Source organism: Canis aureus, chromosome 2, assembly GCF_053574225.1.
Source record: "Canis aureus isolate CA01 chromosome 2, VMU_Caureus_v.1.0, whole genome shotgun sequence".
NCBI classification, from domain to species: Eukaryota; Metazoa; Chordata; class Mammalia; order Carnivora; family Canidae; genus Canis; species Canis aureus.
The window spans coordinates 16,285,133-16,301,084 of NC_135612.1; the positions used below are offsets into that span (position 1 = coordinate 16,285,133).

Genomic DNA, 15,952 nt, shown 5'->3' on the forward strand with positions numbered 1-15,952 from the left:
GGGTGGCCCAGTTGGTTAAGTGTCTGACTCCTGGTTTCAGCTCAGGTGGTGGCCTCACGGGTCCTGGGATGGAGCCCTGCGTGGGGCTCTGTGCTCAGCAGGGAGTCTCCTTGAGATTTCTCTCTGCCCCTCCCCCCACTCTGTCAAATAAATGAATGAATCTTGAGAAAAAAGAAATGCAATAGAGGAGAAGACATAAATAGAAACAGGTAAATAAAGAATGAAGACATAGCAGAGATAATGTGCAATTAGCTGTGAGCACCGTGGTCTGGGAGTAGGGAGGGTGGCCTGAGCCACTGTGACCTGTGGAATCATTAAACCGCTTCCATCAATCAACCTTCAGTGCAGAACAGAGACTCTGCTCTGGGTGTTTTAAGCAGAAAGGAATTTAATACAGGGGATTATGAATTTACAAAACTACTGGGAGAGACTGGAGCAATGGAATCAAGGAGCTGCCCTTGCTATCGGGTTTCTGGTTGTCCCATTGCCCCTGCAAGTGTTAGAAGTGGTGGCACCCAGGCTCCTGTTGCTTCTGCTCCGCTGCCTCTCCCCCAAGTCACTGATGGGCAGCGAGGAGAGTGTGGACCCCAGTCACTGCCAGCACGTGGGGCTGTCAGAGCCCATTGAGTGCAGCTGCCACAGGAAAATAGCCTCTCCTGTGTTTCAGATTTGTCACAGGTCCATCTCTTTTGGCCAAATCCAACTGCACCTGGAACTCCAGCTGCAGGGGAGCCTGGGAAATGTAGTTTTATTCTTTTCAGCCCTTGTAATTCAGGGTGTGTGGTGATGGATGCCCAGTAATTAACAATTTCAGTCACTTTGGGATGTATTTATCAGATCATCAAGTGTAAAGCAAGTGACTAAAGACTGAGTATAATTAAGTTGATACATTTTGTCGGTCTGGAGGAAGCTTAAGGGGCTTCTAGAAAATGGGATTTTTCAGGAGCTCATCTGGCAGGAAACCTGATAGTCAGGAACAGAAAGATTGAGGACATGGGGCTTTAGAGCATGGATAGGACTGGGGGAATTATCAAGGGAATAGTTGGGAGGGTTGAGGAAGGATGAGTTGGTGTTCATTATTATGACGTAGGCATATCCAGTGATGATAGGAATAACAGTGAAAATAATAACATGATTTAACAGATAATGTGTGTGAAAACCTGTGGTAAGGCCATAAAGCCCTGATGATAAATAATACTGGAGGTGGGTGTTATTCTCATTTATATGCTAAAAAAGAGGTTTTACAAAGTTGGCCATTTGTCCAAGTTTACTTTACTGTACTTCCGAACTTGAATCTTTCCTTCGCCCTTTCCCATCTCCCCCCTATTCTCCATCCCTTTGTCTTTCTTGTGACTCACCGAGCATTTACCATCTGCTGGGCCCTTTGCTTAGATGGTCAGGACGAAATCCTTTCCTTCAAGGAGGCCGTAGCCTTCCATGCAGGCTACCTGATGTTCACTTGGCATTTTCTTCATCATATATTTGCCTCTCAGAATTCTGTCATTGGCACTGGACTTTTGTCAGGAAGCTGGCCACTTTCATCCCACCTAGAAAACACACAAACCCAAACAAGACTTGGGCCCGTTCTAACAGGAGGGTGGTATGTAGCAGTTGAGCATGGCTTCCTTGTGGACGTATGGGTCATAGGGATTTTGTAGAGAGTTGCCTACTTGTGTAAGGGTTGTTGGGATTTGACTCCTGGGAAAAAATAAAAGGGAAGACTAAAAACGGCTACAGACTATCTCCAGGATATTAGAGTGAAGCTAACCACATAAAAGACACATGACATTTGCCTGTGAATAGATAGACTGAGCATTTTGGTTCTTATGCTGGTTTTTAGCTGCCAGTGATTCTTGTGGCAACCATCCAAGTTTTCAGGACACTATCACATTTTTAAGTTTTCCTAATGAATTATAATAACATTTCTGTAGTTTACATCAAATTGTGTTGAATGGCATTTTTAGCAAATTGTGTCACTTTGTGAATTTCCAAATTTTACAAAATTTCTGTGCCAAAAAATAATCAGTGAAAATGATTTTGTGTGAAACTTTTTGAAAGCCAAGTTTAGCTGATTTTGCTAAACAGCACAAGCAAACAATTTATTCAGTCTTTCTCCAAGTCCTTTTTCTGTGCCTTGTTCTTTGCTTCCAGACCCTCTCCCTCCTCCCCCTTTCTAAGCTTCTTTCACTCTGTTTACTGGCCTTTGTTTCTGCTTCTAGTTTGTCTTTCTCTAACATTATCTGCCCTCTCCGCACCCCTCCACCCTTAGCTATACCAAGCCTTGGGCTATGGTTTTGGGTTGAGGGTCACGGAGGTCATGGATTTTCCACTGAAAGAAAGAAAGAAAAAAGGGGGAGAAAAAAGGAATGATCACTTTTGCTCTCTCTTCTGCCCTTGGTGCTGAGAAATTCACTTGAGATCAGTATCCCAGCCAGCATTATTACTGTGGGATGGAGACAAACACAGTGCTCACCACAAGAAAGGCCATAATAATGTTGCTGAGGATAAAAGAACCTACTTCTCTATGCCTGGACTCGTATTTTAAGATCCTTGCATGTGGGTGGTTAGACTACAGTACTAGGTTTTTGAGCATGTCCTTCTGAACTGCCCTGACTGTTTCCCATGGGAGAAACAGTGAAGAGGAGTGGAGACAGCATGCATTTCACAGTCAGGGGTCCTGGGATGAATCCTGGCTCGCCAGCCACTTAATCCTCCCAGTGTCAGTATTCTTTGCTACCAAATAAAGAAACTAGCTTGATATAGCTCCAACAGTATTGCTAACAACACAGTTCCCATTAATTGAATAATTACTATATGCCAGACGTTCTATTAAATACTTACACGCCTTGTTTCAAACTCTTTTTACAATACTAGGCAGTAGCAATTATTACCCCCATTTTATGGATGAGGAGACTGAAGTTTGAAAATATTAAATTACTCACCCTCAGCCACTCAGCTGTGAAGTGGAGTTGGGTTTTGAACCAAGGTCTGTCTGATTCCAAGTCCCATTCTTGAAACACTAGGTAGAAATGATGATGAGATAATACAACCCAGAGTATCAAACATACAGGAAGGGGTTATTCTTTTGTTTTGTTTTGAATTTTTTTTTTTTTTTTTTTTTAAGGCTAGAAATCCCAGAAGGCATGAAGTTAGCATCAGTTCCTTCCCTGCTTTTTCAGTAATTTTCTCTCCTGGCTCCTGGACGTGGGCACACACCAGACTAAAAGATAGTGACAGAGCTCATGACCCAAGTCATAGGAGATATCAAGTCACCCTCAGCCCTAGTCTTTGACCATGTGTACAGTTTGGTAAACCATCTAGAAAATAACATGACACAGTAAAGCTGGGGCACTGTCTTTTCTCAGGGCACTGGTGTGTGCCCAGCAGGAATGGGAGAGGGAGATGGGAAGGAGACCAGAAACATCCCACTGCCAATTACTCTGAGTGGTATTCCTAATGGAAGCCACAGAAGCTTACAACGACTATTGCACCAAAGCCACATAATTATAGGACAGCACTATATCCCAGCCTCTTGTGGCTTCCATGTGTGTTTCTGGGATCCTAGGTTGTGTCTAGCCTGTGTGTTAATTCCTACCTGCTGAATACAATCTGGTTTGTAGGAAGTGAAGCATTCAAGAAGTTTCTCAGCAGCTCATTTCCGGGTGGGATTCTCTTGTAAGCCATGTGAAGCCAGCAACTGCACAAACATCTGACTGGCATGTTCTGCTGCAGGAGAATAGCGAGTCTGCTGTGAAAAAGATCATCAGGTCCCTAATCTAACTATGGCAAATGCTTTAAGTATGTCCGTAAATTTGGGGTTCCCTGAGTTTAGCTCTACCTTTCAGCTTTGCCTAGATCACAGTCTGTCAAATCACAGTGTTATTGTTGAGGTTTCAAGAGGTCTTTCATTATTTCATGACCTTTTCCCTAAATAGCACCTATTACTTTGATACAAGGATTTTTGAAGTGCTTCGCAATCTTTCGCTATTCCCTGGGGCCTGGGTCAACATTCCTGTCGTCTCTATTTCAAGATGAAACACAGAGAGTTTAAGTGATTTTCCCATGGGCTCCCAGCAAGTCAGCATCTATGCTGGACACAAACTTCTTAAGCTTCTGGCTTTAGATGAGCTCACTGAGCTGCATATTTCCCCCAGCAATTATTTATACACATTATGCATCTGACATGGAAATGCTGGTGCTTATTTTGCATAACGAGGAAGATATCAAGCCTCCAAGAAGGACTATTTCCTCAACACCAGCAGCTGAGTTCTAATGGGGATCTTGCTTTGTGGAGTCAGGGAGGGTCAGGGAGGAGGATGACCCTGGCCAGTGAGCACAGGCCTGCAGTGCGTGTTCTGGGTAGAGCTTGGTGAGAATGAGGTCGAGTGGTGATGGGTCACCGCCTCCATGGGAGAGAGATGAGGGACGGATATACATTTCCTACTTGGACTTTTCTAAATGTGAAATACAGTTTAATTGTGGAGCCCTGGAATCTCTTCCCGCCTGTTAGGCAACCGGAGACAGGTCCTCATGAAATACTGTGGGCAATGAAGCTTCTGTTCAGGTACCACAATAAATATGGGGTGTGGGTGAGGACAGAAACTTTTTACTTTTATGTCTGCCTTTTGCATTCAGAGCGACAGATGATAAAGAGTGTTTTAGAAAGTCTGCATGGAGAATTAAATACCATAGTTTGGTAAGCTGTTTCTTTCTAAATGACTTGTATTAATTGTTTCTTTGTTATAAAACTGTTTTGTCCTATTATAAGTTTACTCAATAAACTTTAGAAAATACAGATAACAGGGCAGCCCAGGTGGCTCAGCGGTTTAGTGCTGCCTTCAGCCCAGGGCCTGATCCTGAAGACCCGGGATCGAGTCCCATGTCAGGCTTCCTGCATGGAGCCTGCTTCTCCCTCTGCCTGTGTCTCTGCCTCTTTCTCTCTCTCTGTGTGTCTCTCATGAATAAATAAAATCTTAAAAAAAAAAAGAAAGAAAATACAGATAACAGAGAGAAGAAAACAACCTCACCCTGAGTTCTACTACTCAGGGGTAAAGTATATTAAGATTTCAGTCTCTTTTTCTCTTTCTTAAAAATGGGCTTACTCTTTTTCTCTTTAAACAAGGATTGCATGCTAAAACGTGTGATAATTCCCTACCTATTTTATACACACATACAGATAGGATTATACTATGCACACTGCCTTATCAACTTGCCTTTTAAACTTCAATTCGATCTATTTTGAAAATCTTCTCCAGTCATTAAGCAGTCTTCCCCCACATCATTCCTGATGGTTGGATAGCATTTCATTATATGGATGTATCATTGTTTATTTAACTGATTCCTCATTGCTAGACATTTATGCTGTTTCCAAGTTTTCTCTGTTATAAACAGGCTGTGATGAAGATGTAAATCTCATTTATAATGGCATCAGATCATATGTTTTATTTGTATCTTCTAGAAGACCTGAAACATAACGTTGCTAAGCAATATCAGTGCTGTATGAATCTTTTCATGGGAAAACCTGGTCTGGGAGAGAGCTGCTGTGAATCTAGCCAGGGCTGAAGTGATCATATGTGGGGACAGCAAAATGCTCGTTCTTGTCCACTAGAAATGGAGATGGAGCCAATAAGCTAAGAGCCATATGTGGCTAAGGTAATCTGCGTCTCGCACTGAGCACTAGATAATGGTAGAAGAGCACTTAATTAAGATTTTGAACACATCAGTTTAAAAGTGCTAAAAGGTAAGGAACTCGTTTGTCTAAACTTCAAGCGCCCGAAGTAGTTGCCCGAGGACTAAGCACACGGTCTGGTGGTCCACGCAGGCCTTTCCAAGGCATGTTTCCCCAGTAAAAACAAACAGTAAACAGAAAAACTCCAAACCTCACATAAGAACAACAATGACAATAGCCCAAACCCAACTCTGCCTCTGGTTTATTTTGTTTGATTTTCCATTAGCTACATCTGATTTTGCCTTTTCAAATTCAGCAAACATCAATCATCAAATGCTTTTGGAAAGACCAAGTCGCCCCGATGCAATTTTTTTTCATGGGTAGGTCTCTCCTGCTAAAGGAACAAGCCTCCTTTTTCTGTATCTTTCACTATCAGCTAAAACCAAATTTTGTGGGAATTAAAAGGAGCCCATTCAGATTGTATCAATTCTTACCTCAGTTTCCCCCCTCCTCCCCGAACACCCAGTTTTTGTTTTTGTTTTTTTTTTTGACACATACAACTTTCTATGACTTTCAAGCCAGCATTGATGATTCCTTGACTGGCAGACCTGAAGGTCTAGTCTGAAGGGCCATGTGATCTGAGCAAATTGCAGCAGTTCTGTGGATTGAAGTAATCAAAAACATGCATTTTGACTATTCAGACATTTATGGTCTATATCTTCTATAGCAGGACTCGGCGTGGCATACTGATGTCAAGCTTCTCCCTAGATAGTTTGGATGGCTCTGTGAGCGTGGTTGGAGAATAATATGTTCTGTTTTCCTTCTCCTTGGGGTGACCATTGTCTCCAGTTGGTCCTGTGCTCAGTGAGTCATTAATTAAACCCAGAATCTCTCTAAGTGACCTGTTGCAACGTTGAGGTTTATTCCCAACTTACTCTGCTTCGCTGCCTAATATCTGGCCAGTGTGCCTTGTTTTTATTTTTTGAAAATTTCCCTCCTTCTTCCTCGCACCACGAGGATTCATTTTTGAGATAGAGAGCAAAAGGCTAGGTTAAGAAAAACACAGCCACCTCCAGAGTGCAAAAACTGCAATAAACCCATCACCTCTAACAACGGCAGAGCATGAAAAGATAAAAAACAGCCTGCCAAGAATGTAGTAACCACCCATTCACTTTTAAATGCTCTCCACACTTCAATGCACAGACCTAATTACTTTTCTGCATTCCCAAATCCACTTTGCCCATACTGCAATCAGAAACCTGGCGTTAAAATATTTTAGACTTGGAGGATCAAGACTAATTATGGGCCTTAGCTGCACCTTTTGGTTTCTCGCCCCCCCCCCTCCTCCCCCTCCTTCTCTTCTTTGGGTTACTTTAAAGCACGCTCCACTGGAAGAAAGGCTGCCCAGTCCCAGTTGGGGGTGAAGCCGAGAGAGAATAAAACAAAGAACAACTCAACTCAATTCAGTAAGCTTCAATGAGGCTGGTATATTTAATGTGAGCCCAGGGTTAGCCCACAGAATTGTGGCAGAATGAAATATTCTCGACAAAAAAAGATGTGTTTAAGGTCGACTAAGGCCCCATAAGGCTGTTGTTGGTGTTTAAGCAGTCCACCGAGGTATTTAGCACCGAGGGTTTCTAAACATTCCAGCTGAGCATTAAACTACAGCTTTACAGTAGCCGCTGAAAGGTTTGGGGGGCTGGGAGCGTCCCCTCCCCCTTGTATTGAAAGGTCAACAAACAGTAGGAAAGATCATGTCATAACAAAGATGAAGCCACCTATTATAGAGTCTAGTGACAGCTAATAGCACCATCAGAGGGACTAATCCAAGGTATTAAATAGTGTAATTGTTAAAATAATATCATGGTTATTAGAACACCCAAGCATGAGACGGTTTTCATTTTACATAACATGAAAGTGTTGCAGGTGAGCTTAGCCTTCGCACGACAGGCACTTGTTATAAATATGTAAATATTAGAAAATTGCTTCAGTGCTGCAATTTTTCTGCAGCCTGCAGAATGCATTTTTAATACGCAGATGTTATGTTTTGTGGCATTTGCTAAACTACTTTTGGGTGATTTTGCCGAGTTACACTCTTAAAAAGCTTTCATTCACACAAAACAATTTGCTGTGAGAGTTGGTGCTAATGTTTTACTTCAATGAGGCATTTTTAGTTTCATGGATTTAATAAGACAAATACTACCATGGGGGGAAAAAAAGGCATCGTTTCTCAGAGATGAATCTGTGAAATGGCTAAGGGAGGCTGAATGCTTAGAGAGTGAGTTTTATGGAAACTGCAGCTCTAAGTTTGAGCTCTGGTAAGTTTTATGAGATTGGGATCTGAGCAGAGGTATCTTCGGTTTACATGGTTCTTACTCAGAATACTAGAAAGAAACATGATCACCTCGAGGGGGGTACAGATGTCACAAACACAAAAGAACCCTTAGCACTGAAAACACACCAAGCCACTAAAACGCTTCCCTCTTTCTTTTACTTTCCAGTAGTCAAGAATCCAAACCACAAGTAGTTCTGGAGGAGATGGTTTAGAACAATAAGATGTTTCAGATGGTCAGAGTTTGCAGGGCGCTTAAAAAAAAAAAAATCATACAAAGGGCACAGACACTGGCTCACAACCACCAATTAAGCCTCCTTGTTAGATAGGTAATTTATTCCACTCAGAGGCATCAAATATCAGAGAAATCATGGGCCAAAACAGTAATTATCTGCAGGGAATTCAAAGGCTTTGAAAGCCAATAATTCCAAAGAAATAAAAACAGAGTCCTTTTCACTGGATAGACCTCGTCTTAAAACCTGTAATAAGAGCCAGGCCCTGGCTGTGAACCTGTACCCCGCTAGGAGAGAGCAGGAGGCCGAAGAAGGTGAAGGCAATATTCCTGGGGCTTTTCTGTATCAAACTACCAGGGAGAGGAGGTCCGAGACCAATCCTTCTGGGTGCTCTCCACAGCACACACAGTCCCGATCCAACAAGAGAACGAAGAAGGGTTGGGTCAGCCAAAAATGGGATTGGAGAAAAATCTTAACTTCCCAGCCTAAAGAAGATGACAAGAGACGCTATTTAAAAAATCCAGCAGTTTAATTTAAATTTTTAAAGCTCGAGTGACATAAAATGATCTTTTCTAGGATTTAAAACAAATAATAATCACAGAATTTCTCAAACTTCGTGGCAAGCTCTTCTTAAGAGAAGCATGTATTCTTCACAATCTCATCTCCCTTGAGCTACATTCGTGTTCTGGAATGTCTAGTCTTGGTTGTCTAGGACTAGCGAAGGTTTGCGTGTGAAGTTCTCCTTTAATTGCACCCTCACGCATTTTCTACCTTTTTCATGTTTTTTGGCTGTACTAAAAAAAGAAGACGAACCAAGTTCAAATCTGTAATACATTACCTACGTTGTATCTATATATTCTGTGCGTGAGTGTACTAGCCTTTGGTGTCTCTACCCTTTCGCACACATGGCTTCTTAATATGCTGTAGGGGGGGGGCCTTGACTTTTACACATTTACTACCAATTTCATAGAAATTCATGGGGGTAACACCTACTTTTCACTTAACAAGGTCAAGGCACAAATCCACATGGCTAATTTAAATGATTTCTTTTTTTCCCCCATCATTATAAATCCATACCAGATGTGAGGCAGAGAGGAACGCCATTCCCTGTAGTTCATTTGCTCTCACTACCTCTGATGATTCTCCCATGGACTTCAGAGAACAGATTTGCATTTTCTACAGCAAACTTTTCCAATGAAATAGAGTTTTCCAAGATTCTGTTTTTGTCCTAAGTTGGGTTAATGTTAGAATTGGACAGTGCTGCGGTCTATGACAATCTAAGATACCGAATCTGGTCACTTTGCAGACTGAATAAGGTTCCTGGGTGATGTTTGAGGACTGTTGACAAGATGTATGTATAAGTAATCATGTAGCCCAGCTGTCATCCAACAGTGGCTTAGCGAATACCTCCTGGTATGTCGTCCAAGGGAGTTGGACTAGATCTCTTTGCTGCCCTCCTCCAATGCTGAAGGTTTTGTGATCCCATAATTTGTCCGATTGAGATCAAGATGTGTTATTATACTTAAAAGAGCACTTTATTTTCTGCCTTTAGGTATGCAAGAAAAATGTTAAATTACATTTATTTTGGTAATTAAAGATAAAATTGCCTGTATCTGAGCTGGCAGGAACATTGAAATTCTTACACAGCCAATGCTAAAGTGCCATTTTTAGCATTTCAAATTTCTTAGCACATTTAAATTCTCTCATGTGTTCCTTTTTCAGGGGTTTCAACAGGGAAATAGAGGCTACTCCTCTCAAAAAATGAGAAGCAAACGCATAGATAATGAGAATGCCCCTCACATCCCTCCTGCTGCCCAGAAGTCAGAGGTTGGACACTCGCTAGTGTCACCTAAGAAACAGAAGAAGGAGGGGTACACCAACTGCAGGCCCTCTTGCTGACACGTGAGTACGGTAGACGGTCTCAGTGCTCATTTAGGCTGCTCAGTCCAGTGACTCACTTCCTACACTCTTCTTTGTGCGGGTAACTCTTACATTGATATTTTCATCCTGACCGCTCACCGGAGTTTTCGTCCTACAGGATGAGATTGCACAGCACATTGGTATTGGTGTGGGTGTCCTGGGAAGCTCAACAAACTCAGAGGTAAACTCACTTTGGGTTTCCAGGGTCTCCTCTTGATGGTGTTTATTTCCTTCCAAATCGATGGCTTTACCTGTAGGCTTTTCCAGACCTGGGGGCCTGTTTTCCTCTTCTTCCTGGCTCGGGGCTCCAGTGATTAGCAGTAGAACGCCCATTGTTGAAGGGTCAAAGCCCTGAGGGTATTTCTCACTTGTAGCTTGTTCTCCTTCAGGCTTCATAATTATTAAATTCTTAAGATTTTGCCTTTAGGGTTAATGCTGTGGTGTCACTTCCTTTCTATCCCACAGCCCTCAGACCAGACCATTGTCACACCTTGCCTGTCCCAGGCAGCGGTCTTCAGCAGCTCACCTGGCCACCTCTTCCCTTTCTCTGATTCTGCTGCACAACACATATTTGTAACACACCGATGTCCCCGCTGAGAAGCCTCCGGAGCCTCCTGAGCTCCCAACTTCAGGCCTGGGCTTTGCTTTCCCAGTGTCTCTCCTCATCGTAATTATGGAATCATCCTTATTGCTGTCTACTGGGGCCCTTTCCCATCTATTTGCCTCCCCCCCACATTCTAACCACGTGTCAGCCTCATCCCATGACATTTTTTTGCTCGTTTTTATCCACTTTGATCCCCTTTCCTTTGAACTACAAGATCACATCTTATCTTTAGATTGGATGATTATCTTGGCAGCTTTGGCAGAATGGGAAGAACCGGGGATTGGAGTCACAGTCACATAAACTTGGTTCCAGAACAAGTTTCAACAATGTATCAGCTTTGGTCCTTTTACCTCTGGGAGGCTTTATAGCCTTTCTAAGAAATAAGATGGGGCGATTAGTAAACAGTATGGAGCATGCTAACAAATGTGGAAGTACCAGCATGTTATCAGATCCTAAGTGTTAGTTGAATTGGAGTCTTTGAATTTGTTTTTAACTCTATGTCTGTCTGTCTTCTTAATTTGGTTTTGAGCACTATGCTTTATACCCCTTTCTCCCCCTCAAAAGCCCTGGACATTGTTATGTGAACAGTTGTGGCCAATAAATAAATTCGGAATAAAACTTCCATTTCAGAAACTTGGCCTAGAGTTTTCCAACAAGGCAAGATAAAACTAGTCACATCTCAGGCTTTGAAAATACCAAGAGTAGAAACAAATGACCACCACCTAACAGCTAAATCTTATATAGAGAAATCATACCCACACTAAATTCCTCGGACAGATGTTATAATTTTATGCGAACTCTTGGATCCTGACATAAATATATCACTTACTACATAGTTTATCCCATTTTCTTATAAACTAAATATATCAGTTGTAAGGAAACAAAGCTTTGAAGATACCCTAACCTACCTCCTAAACCATACCTATCATATATATACTGTTTATATGGGCAGGTATTGTTCTAGCACTTTACAAATATTAATTCACTTCACATTCACTACCCCTCAAGAGGCAGGCAGTGTTTTTATGGCTATTTTACTGATGAGGATACTAATCCATGGAGGGGCTGAGCAACGTGCCCAAGGTTACACAGCTAGAAAGGTGAGAGGTAGATTAGAAGCCAGGCAGGCAGTTGGCCCCCAGAGTCCCATACACTTAACCAACAAGCCATGATTCCTCTTTTGAACCTTTTATGCTTTTACTTTTCTCCTTGTTTGGCCTTCTTTCATTGGCTGGCAAGACTCTAGGATACAATAAATATCAGTCATGGCAATCATACTCTGCTCTGTGCCTTGACCTGTTGGGGTTGAAAGCGGGTCTGTCAAACTCTCAGAGGAAAAAAACTTCACGGGCCTATGGGATGGGAGAAAAAAAAAAAATCTCTCTTATGGCAGGGTAGAGATTGTTTCTTTTATGTACATTGAGTATTTTGCTTTGCCTCAGAGATTAAGAAAGCAGAATTGACATAACTGAGTCATTCTTTTAGTCACCACCAGAATCTCAAAAAGCGGTAAATGCAGTGTCACAACATAATTGCCTCAGAAAACATATCTCAAATTGTCAGTGAGATAATAGCAAATTATATTGAATTGGGCAGTTTACTTAATTATATTTTTCCAGTACTGAACTCTACTTTCCTGAATTATAATTTTAGATTTGAGACAGTTCAGCGATTACTGAAGAAAGAATTTTAAATGGCCAGCATGTCCAAATAGCCTGTTTTTCTAGAGCTTTACCATGTTTCAAAGGATGTCGATGCCATGCCATTGATGTCAGCTGATTGAGCATGAAGGTCAGACTCTACACCCATTTTTTATGTTGGAGTGTTTATGTTTGCTCTTTTACACAATAATATGGATGTTGCAATTTATCAGGCATGTGCTCAGAGAACTTAGACTACTTCTGATGTTGTTGCAGTTGGACATGTTTCTTACCTGAGTCCCGTTGGCCTAGGACTCTCATGGAGAAGGAAGGGCCACTGATTTCATACTGGTCTTTGCAGTCACATTTATACATCATGGAAAGACCTGGTTCGATGAACCGTTTTGTATACGAATAATTTTATAAGAAAATAGATACAACTTAATTGTGAGAGGGATTTTGAGCCCCAGAATCTTTTTCTACAACTGTAGACTCAGAGGAGGTTTGAAAAGTCACTCCCTTACATTTGCTAAAACTTACACTTATAAGTTTTTAGTAAGATTTTCAGTGGAGGCCCACACTGTCACCCCTGCCCCTTCTTTAGGATGAAAGGGGAATACTGGCACCCTCTCGTTCTGTATGTGAAAATGCCTTTGCTTTCATTAACCAAATGAAAATATCTGTGTAAATCTGAAAGTAAAGTGTTCATCATAAATGCAGCAGAGGGTGTGATTACAAGTCTATGAACTCAGATGTACAAGAAATAACACATTTTTAGAATTGCTTTGAGCCACCTATGGTCCATCTCCAAGCTTTCTTGTGTGCTAGACAAGAAGTTCATGACTTAGGACTCTCTTTCCATCCTGTGTTGTACAAAGGTCCCAGAGTCTTAAATAGCAGTACTGCATCTTCTCTGCCCATCACTGGCCACTGGGGCAATTTACTTTTAAAGACACCTGTTCTTTGCCTCTGGATGTACATTTCTGGTCTGGAGGTTTTGCTTCTTTGCTTTTGGGCCAGGTATCTTTACCACTCTCAGGGGCCCTTGTATTTGCTTTCCAGGCCTATGAACCATACAGAGCCCTCCCTCCCTGATCAACCTGGGGCTCATCATCTTCTGCTCATACTACCATCAAACAGTGCATGGATCCCATTCCTCACAGGAGCTCTGCAGGTTCTGATCTCCTCTCAGGATGTGGGAAATCCTCCTTTGCCTCTCTCCTCAAAACACCTGCCCTTGCTCTCCTTTCCCTCCAGGACACCTGACACAACATCTCCAATGACAACAATTGTCTTGTACCGCATATGCATTCTGTTCTGTCACAGACCATACCAGGACCAAGAGAGCACCAGATGTAACTCTTGGCTGGAAATGGCCAGAGAGAGGGGTAAGAAAAACAAAGGGAGAATAAGACTAAAATAATTTCTGTTAATTATCCTACCACTTTACCATCTAAATAAGTAAATGCCTTTATGCTGGGCTTACCTTTACATATGACAGATCGTAAAATCCCACCATAATTCCATGAGGACATGTTTATTATCTTCATTTTACAGATGAAGAATTGTTCATTCTCTCATTTAGACCAGCCATGAGGCCAGTAAGGAGTAGGGCCAGCATTTCGATTCAGGCCTGTCAGATTCCAAAGCTGATATTTTCTTTAAAAATATGCCACAAATATGAGACTGAACCGAAGTTTTCTTTCATTTCTTCTCTTTATGAAGAAAGCACCTCTGCCCCTAGAATATTTCTGCCATATTAATAATGCAGACTGAATCAGATGGCTTCATTTGCTTGGGCGTCTAGGAGCTTTCTGCCTGCCTGAGAGGTTCACTCTTTTGATTCCTCCAGGGCAGATTTTCCCAAAGAATGCCTCATGAAGCTGTGTGTGGTGTTTCAGCTTGGTGTAGGTCCATGTTGGACTCTAACGTGTGTCTGGAGGCCCACGAATTGCTAGGCCTCATCCCTGGAGTCCCTGATTCTGTGAGTCTAGGGTTGCACCTAAGAATTTGCATTTTATCAAGTTCACAGGTTGGAGGGGACACACTTGGGAGCCAATGTTCCAGGTTGTAATGGCCTCTCTAATTTAATTTGAGTGAGGAGGAAGAGATAAGATGATTGTTCTTATGTCTCAGTTACTCAGGGGATTTATTTCAGCTCAATATTGCTAACTGCTGTCAAGGCTTAACATAATCTCTGTGTGTGTGTGTTTTAATTTTTAAAAAATTTTAAAAATTTGAGTATATTTGGTACACAATGTTACATTAGTTGAACATTATCCAGTTTTAATTTTTTTCTTAGATTGTTGAATTACACCTAGAGTAGACTGTCCTTTAAGGACAAGAAACTGAAATGCAACAAGTTGAAGGAGGAGCATAGACATGCTGATGGTTGTGGATATTGTATGCATCTAGTCAAATTCTTGTATAGGAACCAAAATGAGTACAATATTTCAAAAATTAATGTTAAAAAGAGAAAATATTGCTTTCCAATCAACTTTTCACTTACAGTAGAGTACCCCAGTATAGTTTTTTATCTACATTTTCATATACTTAGACAAAACATGCTGCTTTTAAATAGTGTTAGAGAAGGATTTCATGATTATTATTACATAAATGGATTTAATTAAGTAACACGAACTTCTTGTTAAATGTAAAAACCTAAAATTCTTTATATAAGTCTTTAAATAACATAAGAAATGAACTATATAGAATGCCATTTAATAATAATCTAAAATAAAAATACATTACTTTTGTTAAATGGCATAAACATTATTTGAATTATCTCCAAGGGTGGTGAAGAGATTAAATAATTCTAGGAAAGGCATTCAGGACTCAGAAAAGGAAGGAGAATCTTGCTGTAGGGGAGCAGACTCCTTTTCGTCCCCCTTTCTGTGTGTGTGTGTGTGTGTGTGTGTGTGTGTGTTACTATTCCTCTCTTGTCTTTTTTGGCTGGTGGGATATATACCCATACTCTTGAAAGCTTGTTGGGCATGGGGCACATAGATTGACTTCTTAAGTGGAGCAGATTCTTCATTAGGCTCTTGGAAGAGCGCTGTCTTTTTAACACCTCCTTTTTGAATCAGGGGTTCACACCCAGAGGTTGGAGACTTTGACTGTGGGTGTGGGGAAGGTGGCTTAGAAACCCACAGCTGGGCTTGTCCAGAGGCCTTTTGTTAACGAATAAAGGGAATCCTCCCAGTTATATATGGTTAAGCCTATTTTACCAGGATGGGAGGCCAGATTGGGATCTGAGATATTCCAATAAGGTAGATATTCATCTGTAATGTTTTCCATTCTTGAATCTTAGTTCAACATTAGGTGCCATTAGGGGATGTAGGAGTCGTGATTTGGGATTCTACTCCTTCCTTCCTTTCTTCCTTAGCAATAATGACTAACAGAACCTATTAATCAGAGTTCCCTGGGAGTGGATTAACTTAGGTCCTTCTTTACCCCATGCAAAACTCTTTATTGGCCCCCTGGGCCTACTCCAGTAATATCACTATTCCTCAGTTGGGCAATAAAAGTGGGTCATGATATGGTCCCAATCTCTTT

The 15,952-nt window shown here is 41.5% G+C and overlaps 2 long non-coding RNA genes across 3 annotated transcripts in view; one reads left to right on the plus strand and one right to left on the minus strand.

Moving 5' to 3' along the window:
* The window catches only part of LOC144293663 (uncharacterized), a 652,264-nt gene that overhangs the window by 240,539 nt on the left and 395,773 nt on the right, over positions 1–15,952 (plus strand). Inside the window, exon 6 of the long non-coding RNA XR_013360887.1 lies at positions 9,956–10,135. This is a non-coding gene — a long non-coding RNA (uncharacterized LOC144293663). The remainder of the gene's footprint in view (positions 1–9,955; positions 10,136–15,952) is intronic.
* Positions 1,247–13,660, minus strand: LOC144293680 (uncharacterized). Of its 2 annotated transcripts, XR_013360914.1 has the most exons (4): positions 13,528–13,660; positions 12,691–12,783; positions 3,596–3,726; positions 1,247–1,547 (listed from the first exon to the last, which is right to left on the minus strand). It is a non-coding gene; the product is annotated as an uncharacterized LOC144293680 (long non-coding RNA). The 2 variants fall into 2 exon arrangements; XR_013360915.1 differs by lacking the exons at positions 1,247–1,547; positions 3,596–3,726 and adding an exon at positions 8,437–9,027.